Below are 19,268 nucleotides of genomic sequence, written 5' to 3' on the forward strand. Positions count from 1 at the left end.
AATGTGTCTGTGTCCAAAATTCCTCTTCTTGCAAGGATACTAGACACATTAGATTAGGATCCAGGCTACTAATCTCATTTTAGACCCTATCTGCAAATATGGTTACATTTTGAGATACTGGGGCTTCAGACTTCAACATACGAATTTTGGGGGGCAGGCATAAGTCAGTCTTGTAACAATTTCATTCCTCCTGGTCTGGTGTGCCCAGAGGAATCTACAGGCTTTTGTCTCTGGTACATGTAGGGTACATGCACCTCTGAGATCTTCCCCTGAGTCTCCTTTTTCTCACTTCTGATTGTGAAACATTGGTCATCATTTTGTCAGGTATCATTCATTTGTAGGTACCTATTTTTGGAACCATTTCAAAGTTGCTTCTAAATACTTCAGGATACATTTCCAAAAATAAATGAAGGGAAAAAGGGCATTTGTTTACGCAGCCACTCTGCCATTATCATACCAAGCAACAGTTCCCTGTTATCACCTAATAAAAGCCCGTATTCAAATTTCTTCACCAACCAAGATGTATGCATTGAAAATGGTTATGTCTCTGGGGCGCATGGGTGGCTCATTTGGTTAAGTGTCCAGCTCTTGATTTGGGCTCATGTCATGATCTCATGGTTTGTGAGATCAATTGAGTCCCGCCCGAGTTGGTCTCCGTGCTGACAGTGTGGAGCCTGCTTGGGATTCTCTCTCTCTCCCTCTCTCTCTGCCCCTCCCTCGCGTGTGTGCTCTTCCTCTCTCTCTCAAAAACAAGTAAATAAACATTTTAAAAAAGAAAATGGTTATGTTTCTTCAGGGTCTTGTATCTTTTAATCTTGAGCATGTTCCCCACCTTTTATTTTCATGATCATTGACTTTTCGAAGTCATGAAGCTACATTAGAATGTCCCAAATCCTGGTGTTCACTGATCATCTCCCTTGAGGTGTTTTATTTCAGGTCACTATGATAAGTAGCCACATGAAAACCACCTATTTACTGTAAAACAGTTGTTGAGGACAGGAACTGGCATGACTCCACACTGTCAGTGCAGAGCCTGATGCAGGGTTTGAACCCACCCACTGTGAGATCATGACCTGAGTAGAAATCAAGAGTTGGAAGCTTAACTGACTGAGCCCCCAGGAGCCCCTAAGTTTATTAATTTTTTAAAGTAATCTCTATACCCAATGTGGGGCTCGAACTCACGACTCTGAGATCAAGATTCCAAGGCTTTTCCGACCGAGCCAGTCAGGTGCCCTCAAATTCTTTTTTGTTTCTTTGCTTTAAACATATAGGATATAAATAAATCCAACTGATTTCCTCAAGGCCTTTCCTTTACCTCCAAGCTCAGAGATGAAGACCTCACCCAAAGGTGCTTTCAGGGAACCAAAGGACTGGAGAAAGCCTCAGAGGACCAATCCTCTCCTCTGGCCACAGTGCTCTTGAGTGTTGTCGTGATTTAACACTGACCAGGTCTTCTGACAGTGAACAGGAAATCTGCTCCACTTGTTAATTTCCTACGGTGATCCTGGCTCTCCGAGAGTACCTTCTGGCCCACGTGTACTTGCCAACGTTTAATTGTCCACCGAGCTCTGTGCCAGGAATGGTGAAAACTCGAAGGAAGCAGTTATGGCCTCTGACCTATAGAGTTTAGGATTTATGGATCATTTATATTTCCTTCAGATTACAACAGCTCTTGATTTTCAAGGATTTAAATACACCCATCTAAGGGGGGTTACTAATCTCAGTGGAAATTTGATAGCCAGAAGTTCCATGAGGTCCGATTTTAGTGTCTGCTCATTAAGTGCTTATTATGTGTCAGGAACTTAAGTGTATTATTATTTAATCCTCTGAAGAATTCTGGAATATAAACATTAGTGTCCACATTTTCTGGGCTAGAAATCAGAGGTTCCAAGATGCTAAGTAACTAGCTCGAGTACGTGGTAAAGTTAGGATTTGAACCTATGTCTGCCCCTAAACTCATTCTTTTTTTTTTTTTTTTAAATGTTTATTTATTTTGAGAGACAGAGAGTGTGTGAGTGGGGTGGGGGTGGGGAAGCGCAGAGAGGGGGGGTGGGGGAGAGAGAGGACCCCGAGCAGGCTCCACACTGACAGTGAGGAGTCCCACGCGGTTCGTGACATCATGACATTAGCCGAAATCAAGGGTCGGACGCTTAACCCACTGAACCACCCAGGCGCCCCTGAATTCATTCTTTAGTGTTTAACGTTTTCTGAGTTTTGTTCCTTGCACAGAAGAAAATTAGGAAAAAGACACTGCTGCTAAACTCAGAGTTAGGGGAGAGAAACCATTTATTATGCTTTTGACCTGCCCCAATGCACAGGGGGCTGAACTGTTTGAGGACGGGACTGGAGGTGGGTTCATTCTGGCTTTTTCCCCGGTCCTTTGGCTGGAAGTGGTTTCTCCCCACTCCAGCTGCCAATGGCACCTGACAGTGTGTGCAGCAGCAGCAACACCATCTGGTCACACAGGCTCCCTCCAGAAGGCTCGACCCACAGCCAGCCCCCCTCATACTGGCAGAACAAAGGCAACAACAGTCCCACGCCAGGAGGCCTGCCAAGAACTCAAACGCTCATTCAATAAAATGTATGTGCTTGAAGAGAAAGTTTGTAATTTGAATATGTATGCAGGCAGAGCCGCTTCCTGCCCCAGCACGGTTGATGAGCTCTCCTAATGAGGATATTGGGACCCGGATGTGACACTCCCCACATAGCCACCACCACCACCATTCGGGAGGGGCTTGATCTCCTCTGGAAACTGTGAGGTCAAGAGGTGTTAACTCAAGTTTCCTCCCTGGGCTTCAGGGAAATCCCTGAAATTCTGTGCACGCTTTATATTTGTGTATATACGCACATCTTTCCAGGAAGGGGGACCTTAAGTGTTAAGATTTTCAGAGGGGTCCCCAACTCCTAAAGGTTAAGAGTCGTCACTTCGGGACAAATTGAGATAATGTTTTGTTGGCTTAATATTAACTTGAGAGCTAATTTAAAATTACTTTACCTTTCCTAAGAGATTTCTGGTCACTTGTCTTGGGATTTGGCTAGGTGGTGGGAAAATGTTAAGTAGGGTGAAAAATGTGTCACTGATTAACCAGGGAATGCTGAACCCAGCAGTTAGGAGAGCAGGGTTTGCAGCAAGTCAGGGGTGGGGGGGTGGGGGGGGTGAGGGGGTGGGGCGCAGGACGGAGGGGTGGGGGTTCAGGCCCAGCTTTGCCGCTTAGTAACTACAAGATCGTGGGCCCACTACTTCAGCTCTGGGCTTCAGTTTCCTCTCTGTAGAATGGGTTGGTAACCATATTGCTACCTCATAGCACTGTTGTGAGGACTAAGAAGGCTAATCAACACAGAGTCTTTAGCACGACGTAAAGTTAGCCATTATGATGATTTGTTCTATTATTCCTTATTAAAGAGTGGAATCATTATTGGTGGCAGTATCTTTGTGGCAGGGAGATGTCAAGACTGTCCTTCCAGTTCCCCCACATGCTCAGAACATGCTGGGTTCTCCTACCTCACCCCCAATCCCCCACTCCTTCCTCCCAGATCATTTATTTTATTTTTTAAAGTTTATTTATAGTTTAGTAATCTCTACATCTAACGTGGGGCTCGAACTCACAACCCCCAAGATCAAGAGTCATACACTGCTGTAACTAAGCCAGCCAGGTGCATCTCCTCCCAGATCATTTAAAGCTGGTTTGGTCTTAAGGCCAAATCAGGAACCACTTTCTCTGTAACTCCCAGCACATTCCATATTCCAGCCTGGTTTATGCTTTGTTCTTAATTCCCTGTAACCCATATGTTGGAAATGGAATAATATTCTTTCTGTATCAGGTTTCTGAGAGTCAAGAGCCCAGGAATGCGTAGATGGGGTTGCAGCCAAGCTGTTCAGTGGGGCTACAGTCCCTTGCTGGCTGTTGGCTAGAGGTCTTGGTTCCTTAACGTGTAGGCTTTCCATAGCCTTCCTGAATGTCCACAAAACATCGTGCCTGCTTCTTCTATGAGTGATGAGAGCTTAAGACAGAAGTCATGGTATTTTATTTTTAAAAAAATGTTTATGTATTTGAGAGAGAGAGAGAGAGAAAGAGAGAGAGAGAATGAGTGGGGGGGAGGCAGAGAAAGAGGAGGACAGAGGCTCTGATGTGGGCTCTATGCGGACAGTAGAGAGCCCGATGTGGGGCTCGAACTCATGAGCTATGAGATCATGCTTGAACCCAAGTTGGACACCTGACCAACTGAGCCATCCAGGTGCCCCAGAAGTCATAGTATTTTAATGTAATGTAATTTAATTTTTATTTTGTTTTAATTTAATTTGATTTATTATTATTATTTACAATTTTAAAAAACATTTTTATTTATTTTTGAGAGACAGAGGCAGAGCACGAGTGGGGGAGGGGCAGAGAGAGAGGGAGACACAGAATCCAAAGCAAGCTCAAGGCTCTGAGCTGTCAGCACAGAGCCCGACGCGGGGCTTGAACTCAGAACCATGAGATCATGACCTGAGCTGAAGACGGACACTTAACCAACTGAGCCACCCAGGCACCCCTGATTTATAATTTTCTAAAGCTTATTTATTTATTTTGAGAGACAGTGTGAGCAGGAGAGGGGCAGAAAGAGAGGGAGAGAGAAAATCCCAAGTAGGCTCTTCGCTGTTGGTGCAGAGTCCCCCAGGGGGCTCAATCCACAAACTGTGAGATCATGATCTGAGCCAAAATCAAGAGTCAGACGCTTAGCCCTGACTGAGCCACCCATGCAACCCAGTCACAGTATTTTAAAACCAAGTATTGGAAGTGACATATCATCACTTTTGCTGTGTGCTGTTGGTCACTTAGACCAACTCTGGTAGAATATGGGAGGAGATTATGCCAGGCTGTGGATACCAGGAGGCAGGGTCCATTGGGGGCCGTCTTACAGGTTGGCTACCAGAAATAATTGGACTAATTTTGGGGGTCAAGTGGACAAGGTCCTAGTGGTGGCAAATTCCTATGCCAAGGGCACTGGCTGTTTTGTGGGGATTCTTGGGTTTATTCTTTGAAGGCACATAAAGCCCTTCATGTCTCCTTTGGGCTGCATGTAGCCATATAATATTCCTACTCAGCCTGCCCTGAACCTCCAACCTTGAGCATAGGAGCAGAGAACCTAATATTCCTGTAACAACAACAACAAAAAAAAATTGGGGGGAGGTGCCTGGATGGCTTAGTTGGTTGAGAGTCTGATTTCAGCTCAGTTCATGACCTCATGGTTTGTGAGTTTGAGCCCCACATTGGGCTCACTGTTGTCAGTACAGAGCCTGCTTCAGATCCTTGTTCACACTCTTTCTCAAAAATGAATAAACACTAAAAAACATTTTTTTTTCAAAGAACTTGTACATATTCATACAGAGACCTGAAACTTGAACTTCCAGCATATACTTGTAGATACGGCAATATAACCTCTAGCAGGAAGGGGAAGTTTTGGGGCTAAGGGCTTGGACACCGGGGTCAGGGTCCCTACACTACCCCTTACTAGGTATCTGACATTAGAAAATTTCTTCTCTGAGCCTTAGTTTCTTGTACTGTAAAATGGGGCTAATAATATGTACTTGATAGTTTTTTTTTTTTTTTTTAAATGTGTGTATGGTAGGAGTGGTTAGGATTAACTGAGATAAAGCACAATGTGGCAAGTTGTATTTTCTAAAGACGGTGACTCCAATATGTATGGATACATATAACATCCATAGTGCTGTTTTTTTTTAAATGTTTATTTTTGAGAGAGAGAGAGAGCAAGTGGGGGAGGGGCAGAGAGAGAGAGACAGACAGACAGACAGAGGATCTGAAGTGGGCTCTGCATTGACAGCAGAGAGCCCGATGCGGGACTTGAACCCACAAACCTGAGATCATGACCCGAGCCTAAGTCGGATGATTGACTGAGCCACCCAGGCACCCTTACAGTGCTCTTCTTACACTGTGCTAGGGGACGTGGGGTCTAGTTCCCACCTCTTGTAAACTGCACCAATCGATGGAATGAGGCCAACGTGAGGCTATGTGATTTCCAGGGCCAGTTCATAACAGGCATGAAGTTTTCACTGTTTTTCTCTCTTGGGTTGCTTGCCCTTTGATCCCCGCCACCACGCTGGGAGGAAGCCCAGGTCACATAAGGAGGCCACATGTGGGTGTTCTGGCTGGCTCTCAGCCAGTAGTCAGCATCCACCGTCAGACATGTGAATGAGCAGCGCTTCAGGTGATCCCAGCCTCCAGCCTACAAGCTTCCAGCCGACGTCCCACGGTCTGGAGCGGAGAGGAGCCATCCCTAAACAGGTGCAGTGCCCTGTTTGAATTCCTGGCCCACAGGAAATGTGACAGATAATATGTAATTATTGTTCTAAGCCACAAAATTTTGGAGTAATTTGTGATGTGGCAATAGGTAATAGACATAATAATCCTCCCAATACAGTGTCTGAAAAATGACACCCAATGAATTCTGGGTTATACATTAACCCAGTGAATTCTGGGTTATACATTAAAAAAACATGTGTGCCTCATTATAAGATATTTTCAAAATGCTGGGCCAAAATGGTTTTTTTGTTTTTTTGTTTTGTTTTTTGTTTTTTGTTTTTTGTTTTTTTCCAAGCAGACTGTGTCTTAATAGGGTTTGGAGGAAGGGACTTTTGGTTTTGTTTTTCCCTGGCTCCTTTCATATACACATTTACTTAACTCGGAGTATGAAGCATATAAGAGCAGGTTTTTAGCTCTCCATCTGCTGAGCTGTCTCATGAACTTCCAGTCCTGTGCTGGGGGTTAGAGCCACAGCTGTTTCTGGATCTGGCTTATCTTTTGGTTCGCTGGTTCATTTAAGCTCTTTCTCGGCGTTAATCAATAGGCATTGAGATCGTCCACATTTACTCTTTGCTCTGCCTACAAATGAAAGTTAGAATCATATGCACTTTTTTGGGGATATTTTTGTACTTTTAAAAGCCTAACCTCAATTTACCAGGCCGAGGTAGCCTCAGGGGAAAAGGAGGGCCCAGGTTAAAGAGCCACTGTCCCACAAACCCTGGCAGCTTTCCAGATTCCAGAGTGCTGCCTCTTTGTCCTCCCTCCAAGAGTCAGAAGGTAACACAGAAAAATATCTGCGTGCCTGTGTGCCTGTGTGTGTAAATGCGTGTGTGTGCACGTGTGCGCGTGTGTATGTGTGCACGTGTGCGTGTGTGTGTGTGTGTGTGTGTGTGTGTGTGTGTGTGGAGGTGGAGTAGTCAGTCAGAAGGCTGTGGGGCCTCCTTTGAGGTCCTGGTGCACCCTGTCTTGGATCCCTGTCCCGTGATGGTGTCCCAGGGTGCTGAGCCCAGTGCTTGTATGTAATAGTAAAGACTGGGGAAGAGGAACTTTGTGTGGCCAGGTTTCTGGCCCTGCCTACTTTGTTTTATTGTGGTAAAATAAAATATACACAACATAAAAGTTCCCATTTTAGGGGCGCCTGGGTGGATCAGTCGGTTAAGCGTCCGACTCTTGGTTTTGGCCTCAGGTCATGACCTCACTGTTTTGTGAGTTGGAGACACCCGTCAGGATCTGCGCTGGCAGCTTGAAGCCTGCTTGGGATTCTTTCTCGCTCTCTCTGCCTCTCCCCCACTTGCACTGTTTCTGTCTCTCTCAAAATAAATGAAAATTTTAAAAAAAGTTATCATTTTAACCATTTTTAAAAATGTTTGTTTTTGAAAGAGAGGTAGAGTGTGAGCAAGGGAGGGGCAGAGAGAGAGGGACACACAGAATCCGAAGCAGGCTCCAGGCTCTGAGTTGTTGGCACAGAGCCCCACGTGGGGCTCAAACTCGGAACGGCAAGATCATGACCTGAGCCGAAGTCAGAAGCTTAACCGACTGAGCCACCCAGGTGCCCTACCATTTTAACCATTTTTAAGTGTACAATTTCAGTGGGATTAAACACCTTCACACTGTTGTGCAGCTGTCTCCACTATTTTTTCTACAGAACTTTTTCATCATCCCCAATTAAAACTTTCTTCATTGAATAATAACTCCACATTCCCCTCTTCCTCCAGCCCCTGGTAATCACTATTCTACTTCTTGTGTCCGTGAATGGGAATATTCCCCATATTGTGGAATCAGACTTTATTCTTTTGTGTCTGACTTATTTCACTTAGCATAATGTTTCCAAGTTTCATCCACACAGTAGCGTATATCAAAATTTCATTCCTTTTTAAGGCTGAATAATATTCCCTTCTAGGTATAGATCTCATTTTATTTATCCATTCATCTGCTGATGGACATCTGGGGTGTAAGTTATTGTGAATAATACTGTGGTGATGTTTGGAGTAAAAATACCTGTTTGAGTCTCTGTTTTCAATTCTTTTAGGTATTTATCTAGAATTGCTGGATCGTATGATAATTCTAGGGTCCAGAGACCTGACCATGGGTCCTGTTGTGTCTAAAGATCTATTTGCTAATGGAATACAACAGGGGGCTCTTCTATTATCTCGGCATCCTGAGGGGCTATGCAAATTAGGCTCCCAGTGATCTACTGATGTAATGGCACCTTGTTCCCATTGGTTCCCATTGGGCATTTACTTTGTGCGAGTTTCTGGGCTGAGCATAGTGTCTCTTGTACTACTCTATGAGGTAGATTTGATTATTATCACTGTTTTACAGATTATGAAACTGAGGCATGGAGATGTTTTATAATTAGTCCAAAGGTACACGTGATTGCAAGTTCTGGGCTAGGATTTGAACCCAGGCAGCATCAGCACAGCTGGGTGGCTCAGTCACTTAACTCAGAGTTAAGTATCTAACTCTCAATTAGTGTCTAACTCTTGATAACTAAGGTCATGATCTCACTGTTCTGGGATTGAGCTCAGCATTGGGCTCTGGGCTGACAGTGTGGAGCCTACTTGGGATTCTCTCTCTCCCTCTCTCTCTGCCCCTCCCCCACTTGCTCTCTTTCTCTCAAAATAAATAAAGTTAAAAAAAAAAAGAATGAACCCAGATAGTATTGTGTGAGATCTCCTGTGTTCAACCTTTACACATTTCTGCCTCTCCAAATAGAGTGGCCATTAAATCAGTCAACAAGGATTGTATGTATTTATCTAGGAGAAAGCAGCAGCTTATGTGGGATAATCATGGTGAAAATTAAAGATAAGTAAAAAACAAAACTAACATTAGGCGCCTCAGTGCTTTAAGAGGATCTCTGTTGGGCTCTCCCTTCCATATTTACGTTAATTTTTTCTTAGCCTATAAGGTATATAAGGGGACTTGCATATGGCACAGAGGAAGTAGTTCTATTTTTGCAAGCATAAATCCTTGATTTTACGACGTTTTTAAGGTAACCCAGTGGACCTACAAATAATGCACTAAAGGGTGTTGAAATTTGCAATGAAGTATACCACAAGATGGCAGTACAAATCAATTAAAAAAAAAATCCAACTGCTTTCTAAGTCTGTACAGTAAATTAAGCTCTAGGAAAGCAACTTCATCATTTTTGACATGATCAGGGCAACTGTATTTAATTCCAAATGGGTTTTAATCACCTAGAAGAGAATTCACAAGCTTTTTAAAATCAAAAGAGCTGAAAAGTGTAAAGGCTTTGATAAGGAAAGCTGCTTCTAAAATTTTAGAAATTCCTGCTTTGGAGGAAGCTAAAGTTTTAAGTAAACATTTTGGCTCCAGAAACTGTTGGCAAGATAATGTCACATTCACATACTTCCAGGAACCTTACCGTTTGCCATCATGACTTGGCCAAAGATCAGCCTTTAGTCCATAACTGCAAACATATTTGCCAAATTGGTCCTTAGGAAAAGTTCCTTTCAGTTAACGGCAGAGGAAAGGACAGTATTTAAGTAATTCTGGAAACTAGGATTGAACCACAGGTTGGTCTGACATCTGAGACCTGGGGCCTGTTGACTTGTGGTTGAAATAATGAAACAGATATCACCCAGTAGAAGGGAATTCCCATTCATTCATTCATTCATTCATTGTAGGCTTCACACCCAGCGCAGAGCCCAATGTTGAGCTTGAACTCACGACCCTGAGATCAAGACCTGAGCTGAGATCAAGAGCCGGACACTTAGCTGACTGAGCCACCAAGGCACCCCCAGCTTTTTAAGAGAGCGAGTGGCAGGAAGTAAGGTAAACCCATTTCTTCATCTCAATTTACCAAGAATTGGCTATCATAGGATCAATTTTAATGATCTAACTGGTATACTACATTGGAGAGAGAATTAATGTTTTATTTCAGAGAAGGCAGTACATTTGTGCCTTGATGCTAAATGTTCTCAAAATGAAAAACTGACTTAGAAATGCATTTTCTTTTTTTTCTTTTTAGCTATCATATGCAAACTATTAGTCTCTTCTAGAAGGATCACAGGGAACTAGCACTGAAGAAATGAAATCCAGCTAATCCCTCCAAGAAACTGAAGTTTCAGGACATGACTTTTGAAAGGCAAATGCAGGCTGACTCCTGCCCACAGACCAAGAGCCAAAGTGTATCTGAAAGCCACTGTCAAAATAAGGAGTGAGGACATCTGTGGTGAAGACCATCCTCTGTGATCTTTTTTTCTTTTAAACATTTATTTAGTTTTGAGAGAGAGAGACCAGAGTGTGAGCAGAGAAGGGGCAGAGAGAGAGGGAGACACAGAATCTGAAGCAGACTCCTGGCTCTGAGCTGTCGGCACAGAGACCCATGTGGAGCTTGAACCCATGAACCATGAGATCATGACCTGAACCAAAGTTGGATGCTTAACTGACTGAGCCACCCAGGCACCCCTAAATTATTTATTTATTTTAAGTAATCTCTGCACTCAGCATGGGGCTTGAACTCATTACCCTGAAATCAAGAGTCACAGCCTCCTCTGACTGATCCAGCCAGGCTCCCCTATCCTCTGTGGTCTTATGGGCAAATCATTTAGCCTCTCTGAGCCTCACATCCCTCCTTTGTTAAATGGGCATGATAATACCTTAGAGGGGTGTTGTGAAGGCAAATGAGACAATGGACGTGAAAGCACTTGTAAGCTATATGGTGCTATCCAAACACTGGCTATTATTGCTGTTACCACATCAGCCCACCCAACCTCATTGTCACCTCTACCCCCTCAACACCCTTCTAATAATAATTTTGGTTTTCCATCTCTCTAACCTCCTCCTCGTCCTCCTCGTCCTCCTCGTCCTCCTCTTATTCCTGTCTCAGGAACCAACTTCCCTTTTCAGTAGCTCTCTTCATCTTCCACATTCAATCCAACAAGTCTCATATCCCCCAAACACCTGTCTGCAGTAGATACTGTGAGATGTCCCCAGCGCCCCCCTCTTCAGAACTAGGCCTTATTCTCACAGCTGCTGGATGGGTTGCCACCTCACAGACCTCTGCCCTCTCTGGAAACTGCCCTCAGCTGAAGAGACTCACCACACCCAAGGTTACACCCCCTTCTGGGGGCAAGCACCCACATACAGTGACCGATGCTTGAGGCCCGGACTCCACGTAACGCAGGACAACCCTGAAAAGCCATCCCAGCATCTGCACTCCCTGCGGGTCAGCCGGGGCCTCCGTGAGCCTGCTTCCCGCCTTCTCGTGCCCACCTGCTGCTGCCTCCCTTTCACAGGTGCTGATCCTGAGAACCCTGCACAATACACTTCTTTCACCCTGATCTTTCCCGGTTGGCTTCCCAGGAAACCCAATCGACAGCACCATCCTCGATTTATTCACCTCCTTCTGTCTCCACTCTGTTCTGGTTTCAGCCAGCACCTTCCCTCAACAGCCTCCCTCCTATCTCCCTGCCTCTGCTCTCGACCTTTTTTTGTTTTTAATAATCTCTACACCCAAAGTGGGGCTTGAACTCACAACCCGGAGATCAAGAGTCCCATGCTTTATAGACTGAGCTAGCCAGGCACCCCTGCTCCTGACCTTCCTGACCCTCCCTTTTCCTCACAATTGTCAGTTATCTTAAAATATTCAATGCCTTTTATTTTATTTCATTAGATAATATTTGATACAAAAACATGACATATACATAATTTAGGAAACCATGAGGAAAATGAACCCATGAACCCTTCACTCCATTAAGATCTGGATCTGTTAAAGCTGCCTGTCTGCCTTTCCTTGATTATAATCCTTCCCTGCTCTCCACGAGTAACCACAATCTTTTTTCTTTTTTTTTAAGTAAGCTCTACGCTCAACGTGGGGCTTGAACTCACCACCCCAGATCAAGAGTCACATGCTCTACCAACTGAGCCAGCCAGGTGAGCCAAGTAACCACAATACTGTGATTTGTTTTTATTATTCCTATGCTTATACCTTTATAGTTCTACCATATAGGTATTTATTTCTAAATAATATATAGTTTAGTGTTGCTTGTTTTTTTATTTATAAAAAGGGAGCCACAGTGTGTGTGCTGCAACTTGTTTTTTCCCCTTTCAATATTACGTATCTAATCTAATCTAATCTAATCTAATCATTCACGTAGATGTTTATGAATTTGGTTTATTCATTTCCCTGTTTATAGTAGTAGTAAATTAATCAATTAACTGAAAAATAAATTTTGAATAATTCACTCTTTATCTATTCTCTGTTGATGAATATTTGTGTTTTGCATTTTAGTACCTGTTTTGTTTGTTTGTTTGCTTGTTTGTTTTTGCCTATGTGCAATATTTTCTCCAGCATATATAGCTAGGAATAGAATGAATGAGTTTAGTATATACAAATGTCCAGTTTTACAAGAAAACGCCAAGTTGTTTTTCAAAGTGATTATACCAGATTTTGCTCTCACCAATAGTACAAGAACTCTCACTGCTGCACAGCCAGGCTAACAGTTCTGTCAGACTTGTGATTTATGCCAATAAAATGAGCATTATCATTTGCAATTAATTTACATTTTTTTTGATTACTACTGAATATCTTGTCATGCTTGCCATTTGTGTGTGTGTTTTGAGAGAGAGAGAGAAAGACAGAGCATGAGCAGGGGAGGGGGAGAGAGAGAGAGGGAGACACAATCTGAAGCAGGCTCCAGGCTCTGAGCTGTCAGCACGGAGCTCAACGCGGGGCTTGAACTCACAGACTGTGAGATCATGACCTGAGCTGAAGTCGGACGCTCAACTGAGCCACCCAGGCACCCCTGAAGATTTTATTTTCAAGTAATCTCTACACCCACCATGGGGCTGAAACTCACAACCCTGGGGTTAAGAGTCACGCTCCACCAACTGAGTCATCCAGGACCCCTGTGTTTTCTTTTTTGTTAAGTTCCTATACGTATCTTTTGCTCATTATTTTTGTTTTGGCTTTTAGGAAATTGATTTTTAAGATTTCTCTATGCATTCTGTATTGTTAACCTTTACCAGTAATATATTTAACAAACATCTTCTCCCAATTCATGGCTTTTAGTTTTCTTTGTGGAATATTTTGTTGAACAGAAGCCTTTTATTTCAGTCTAGTGGAGTTTATCAATGATTTCCTTTATGTTTTCTTGTGTTTTGTTCAATAAATCCTTCCCATTTCTGAGATCATCCATATTTTCTCCTAAAAGTTAAAATTTTGCCTTTCACTGTTAAGTCCTTAATTCATCTGGAGATTTTTGCGTACAGTGCGAGTCAGATGTGTAATTTCCTTTTTTTTTCTTTTTTTTTTAATGTTTATTTATTTTGAGAGAGGGGAAGAGAGAGAATCCCGGGCAGGCTCTACACTGTCAGTGCAGAGTCCGATGTGGGGCTCGATCCCATGAATGCTGAGATCGTGACTCGAGTTGAAATCAAGTCAGACGCTTAACTTACTGAGCCACCCAGGCACCCCTGATTTCCTTTTTTTTTCAGGTGGATAACTGAAGCACTGTGACCGTAACCCTATTTGCAAACTAAGAAGCTGGACTGCCATGGTCTATGGATACCGGCAGAACACATGAGACTCCTGGTTAGAGACAAAGGACTTCATCACCCACAGCCCCGGCAAGCAGCGTGTCGGCATTGGTTCCCTTTGTCCCATTCCCAGAGGGCCATGAGAAGATGGCTGGATGATACCTGCATTGCAGGAGAGGAACCCTGAGCCTTAGAGAACCTGAATCTTTTATAATTGGGCAATAAATTATAAATTTATTTATAGTCAGGCAAACCTGACTTTGCCTTACAGGGAGATACTATCTTTATTAAGGAACAATAAACAAATCTACCTTTTGTTCTGGAGGGAGGCCTTATCTCTGTCTTCCCAGGCTGTTTGCTATACTAAGAATCTTGAAAAGACAGCCTGGAATAAAGGCAGTTAGTGTCTCAGCTCGCAAGACGTGCAGAAACATGAGTCTCAAGTAGAATCATCTCCCAACAACAACCAAATGTTCTAGCACCATTTACTCCCTAATATATACTTTTCCAACCAAGTTATTGTGCTATCTCTTCTGATATTAATTTTCCAAAAAATACATTCATATACTTCTAGGCTTTGTATTTTGCTTCATTGATGTGTCTATCTTAATTATTATAGTTTTATAATAAATAAATATCTGATTGAGCAAGCCTTTCCACCTTGTTCTTTTTCAGAAGCATCATGGCTATTTTTGGCATCTGGTACGTCCACAAAAATTTATATCTATATCTATCTGTATGTATGTATGTATCTATCATCTATCTATATCTATCTATCTATCTATCTATCTATCTATCTATCTATCTATCTACATATATATGCTTATTTTAAGTAGGCTGCATGTCCAATGTGGGGCTTGAACTCACAACCCTGAGACCAAGAGTTGCATGCTCTACTGTTTGAGTCAGCCATGTACCTCAGGCCTCCACAAAACTTGGGAATCAGCCAAATTCCTCAGCTCTGATGGAATTTTGGTGGGCATTTCTTGATTGTACAATTTGAGGAGAATCAGATCTTAATGATATTGAATTTTCCTATCAGTGAATATAGTGTATTTCTATATTTTTAAAGATCTTTATAGTCTTAAAAAATTTTTTTAAAATGTTTATTTATTTTGACAGAGAGGGAGACAGAGTGCGAGTAGGGGAGGGGCAGAGAGAGAGACACACACAGAATCCGAAACAGGAGCCAGGCTCTGAACTGTCAGCACAAGCCCAACACGAGTCTCAAACTCAAGAGCTGTGAGATGACCCTAGCTTAAGTTGACGCTCAACTGACTGAGCCACCCAGGTGCCCCAATCGTTAAAAGCTTTCAATGAAGTTTTCTAATTTTCTCCCTTTAGATTCTATACACATTTTGCTAGAGGTATTTCTAGGTATCATGATTTTTGTTGCTATTGTTAAAGATATTTTTTTGAAATTATGTTTTCTAATTGCTCGCTGCTATGCTAGAGAAATGCAACTTTAATACATTGATTTTAAATCTAGCCATCTTGTTACTTTGCTACAGATTCTAATAATTTTTATTTGTAGCTTTGGTTTGTTTGTTTTTTATGAGGGCAATTATATATCACTTCTTGGCCTTTAGCACGATCAAGTGTAGTATCTGTTCTTATCAGTTTAGTATAAGGGTAATTACAATCCTAAAATGGTGACAGTTTTGTTTTTCTCTTCAAATTCTTAATCTTTTATTTCTTTCTGTTGTTTTACTGTGTTGCCTTCAGTAATGTGGACAGATTTACTGATGGGGGGCTTATTTGTCTTGTCCTTCATTTTAAAGGGACTACTTTTAATATGACACAATTATAAGTAAAAATATATTGTGTAGTAGAAATTGTTTCTTAGGAATATTGTCCTTATTCCTAGTTTGTAAACAGTTCTTGTTATTGTAGATGACTTTAAGTTTTATCAAATGATTTTTTTTTTGTATTTATCAGGCAATCGTACGGCTTTTATCTTTTAGCCTCTTAATGTGGTGACTTTTGCTTGAGTGTATTTCAGAATGATGTTTGTATCAGGATTCAGTTGGCCTGTACTGTTCCTTTTTCTTTCTTTCCTTTTTTTAACTTTTTTAAAAGTTTATTTATTTGAGAGAGAGAGAGAGAGTGAGCACACCCATGAGTGAGGGAGAGCCAGAGAAAGAGAGAGAGAGAGAAACCAGAGCCTGATGTGGGGCTTGAGCTCATGAACCATGAGATCATGCACGACCTGAGCTGAAAACAAGAGTCGGACACTTAAACCAACTGAGCCACCCAAGTGCCCCGCAACCTTAGAATTTTAATATTTTGTGGGTGAATTGAAACTTTCATTATCATGTGGGGATTGTTTGGATTGCTGAAAATATTTTTTATTGTTTATATTTGGTCTGCTATTAATATAGCTTTTTTTTGGCTAATATTTGCCTAGGATATATTTTTCTATTCTTTTATTTTCAATTTTTCTGTGTCCTCATGGGCTTTTGAAAATCCGATCTCACAATCTCCTTGACAAATTTAATCTATTTTTATTTATTTTGTTTTCTGATTTGGTTTTATTTCTTCTGTCTTACTGGGCCTTTTATTTGTTCTCCTTTTCCTACACTTTCTCTCTCTCTCTCTCTCTCTCTCTCTCTCTCTCTCTCTCTCATTCTCTCTCTCTTTTTTTTTTAGCTTCGAGGCATTTGATCATAACAAGCTGGCACTCGTATACATAAACTAACAAGAACTTAAAATTCACCACACATTTACTTCATTTTTAGCATGACTTTCTAGTAAATCTTTAGCTTTATTGATTTGGGCAGCTATATAAGGAGATCCTTCCTTGTCTGGGTTATTTAAAAGCATAATCTATTGAGGAGCATCTCTGGTTTTTCCTTTATGGCAGTAGGGCTTATGGCTAGTATTAGGGCTTATGGCTAGTATTAGGGCTGCCTCTCACTTTGGCATTTGGGGTCCAAAGCCCAAACCCCTATAATAGCCACCACCGAAGGCAGATTTTGGAGGACTTTGAAAAATGTGTTTTACTCAGGCTCCATGTTTCATGGGTTGCAAAACATAATAGCCTGCAAATCTTGCAGCAGCACTGGTCAGTCTGTTACCACTGTATTGGCCGTAGCTTTGGCTCAGTTCCCCAGCCTCCATGGAGAATGTGTTTCATCCACCCCAAAGACAGCAGCTGCCAATTCCATGCCTCTACCAGACAGTGACATGGCCACCACCCCCTGATTTCTTTTTATTTTTAAAATGCTTATTTATTTATTTTGAGAGAGAGAGAGAGTGCACATGAGCGAGCAGGGGAGGGGCAGAGAGAGAGGGTGAGAGAGAATCCCAAGCAGGCTCCATGTTGTCGGTGCAGAACCTGACACGGGGCTTGATCCCACAACCCTGAGATCATGACTTGAGCCAAAATCAAGAATTGGATGCTCAACCGACTGAGCCACCCAGGCGCCCCACCCCCTTTGTTATCTTATTCCACTTCCCCTCATTGTTTTGAAACTATATCTTCTATTGTTCACTTTAAAATTTATCATTTATGTTGAACTTTAAAAATTTTATTACTATTATATTTTTAGTTTTTTAGAGAGAGAGAGAGAGAGTAGGGGAGAGGGGCAGAGGGAGAGATCAAGAGAATCTTAAGCAAGTCCACGCTCACCACGTAGCCTGACATGGGGCTTGATCCCACAACCTTGGGATCATGACCTGAGCCAGTAAGAGTTGGAATGCTCAACTGACTGAGCTATCCAGGTGCCCCTATATTGAACTTATTTTTTGAACTTAAAAAAAAAATGTTTACTTATTTATTTTTGAGAGAGAGAGAGAGAGAGAGAGAGAGAGAGAGAGAGAGAGAGAACACAAGCAGGGGAGGGGTAGAGAGAGAGGGAGACACGGAATCTGAAGCAGGCTCCAGGCTCCAAGCTGTCAGCACAGAGCCCGACACAGGGCTCGAACCCATGAACCGTGAGATCATGACCTGAGCCAAAGTTGGACCCTTAACTGACTGAGCCATCCAGGTGCCCCTATATTGAACTTTTTAAAGCAGCATAGAGGGTAGTAACATAGATTAATTGTAGAATCATGTTATCTGGGTTTGAACCCAGCTCTTTGCTACTAACTGTATGACCTTGGGTAAATTATTTAAAACCGTCTGTGCCATAGTCTCTTCATCTGTAAACTGAGGATAACAACAGTATCTCACTCATAAGGCTGTTGTGAAGATTAAATGAGTTGTTACATAAACCTGGCCCATTATAAATAATCAATTGCTAGTTATTACTATCATTAGTCTGTATCTTAGCTCTGTTCCCAATTAACATAAATTCCTTAAACTCTAGTCATCTCATTGCAATTGACATGGTATTGTTATGCATATCCATAAAATAACTACTTTATTACTTTTTATTAATTTATTATTAATTTATTTTGAGAGGGAGTGAGCACTTGCATAACCAGGGAAGGGCAGAGAGAGGGAGAGACAGAATATTAGCTGTCTTATTTTAATTCCACACATTAGATGTTTGTACAATGTTTGTTTAGCTATACCAACATGTGTACCAAATTCTCTACTCCTTAGTCTTTTTTGCATCTCAAACCTTACTTCTTGGCTCATTTTCAGAAATTATTTCTGTGTAGGTTTCTTGCTGGTAATCCCCTTAGTTTTGTTCATCTCAAAATGACTGTATTTCACTTTTGGTCTTAATAAAGACTTTTGCTGAAACACAATTTTATTCTGTTTTTAGTTTTAAATTTTTATTTATTTTATTTTATTTTTTTAATTTTTTTTTTCAACGTTTATTTATTTTTGGGACAGAGAGAGACAGAGCATGAACGGGGGAGGGGCAGAGAGAGAGGGAGACACAGAATCGGAAACAGGCTCCAGGCTCTGAGCCATCAGCCCAGAGCCTGACACGGGGCTCGAACTCACAGACCGCGAGATCGTGACCTGGCTGAAGTCGGACGCTTAACCGACTGCGCCACCCAGGCGCCCCATTAAATTTTTATTTTTTTAAGTAGGCTCTACACCCAGTGCACAGCCCAACGCAGGGCTTGAACTCACAAGACCTGAGCTGAGACCACAAGTTGGATGCTTACCCAACTGAGCCACCCAGGCACCCCTGAAACACAAGTTTAGACTGGTAGTTATTTTACTTTGGCCCTTTGGATACATGTGCTAAGGTCTCTTCTATTTATTATCAGGCTAGAAATCATTCCTTTGTGGGTGGTATGTCATTTCTCTCTAGTTACTTTCATGGTAGGTCCTCTTTCTTTGGTCTACACTTTACTGTCATATTTGAATATACTGTTTATTTGTCTTGCTTGATATCTATTGTGCTTCCTATATGTGTGGATTTATACCCTTCATTGTTTGTGGAAAAATTTTAGCCAATTTCTATTCAAATACTGTCTTTCCTTATTCTGTTTCTCCTACTGGAACTCTGATTAGACATATATATCTTCTCTATAGCTGAACTTCTTTTCATTTTCCAA

General features: G+C 42.0%; 1 pseudogene; it reads right to left on the minus strand.

Moving 5' to 3' along the window:
- Positions 1 to 16,103: 16,103 nt before the first annotated feature.
- On the minus strand, positions 16,104 to 17,053 carry LOC101090339 (annotated as a pseudogene).
- Between the last annotated feature and the right edge of the window lie 2,215 nt (positions 17,054 to 19,268).

The sequence above is a fragment of the Felis catus genome, chromosome A2 (assembly GCF_018350175.1).
Source record: "Felis catus isolate Fca126 chromosome A2, F.catus_Fca126_mat1.0, whole genome shotgun sequence".
NCBI classification, from domain to species: Eukaryota; Metazoa; Chordata; class Mammalia; order Carnivora; family Felidae; genus Felis; species Felis catus.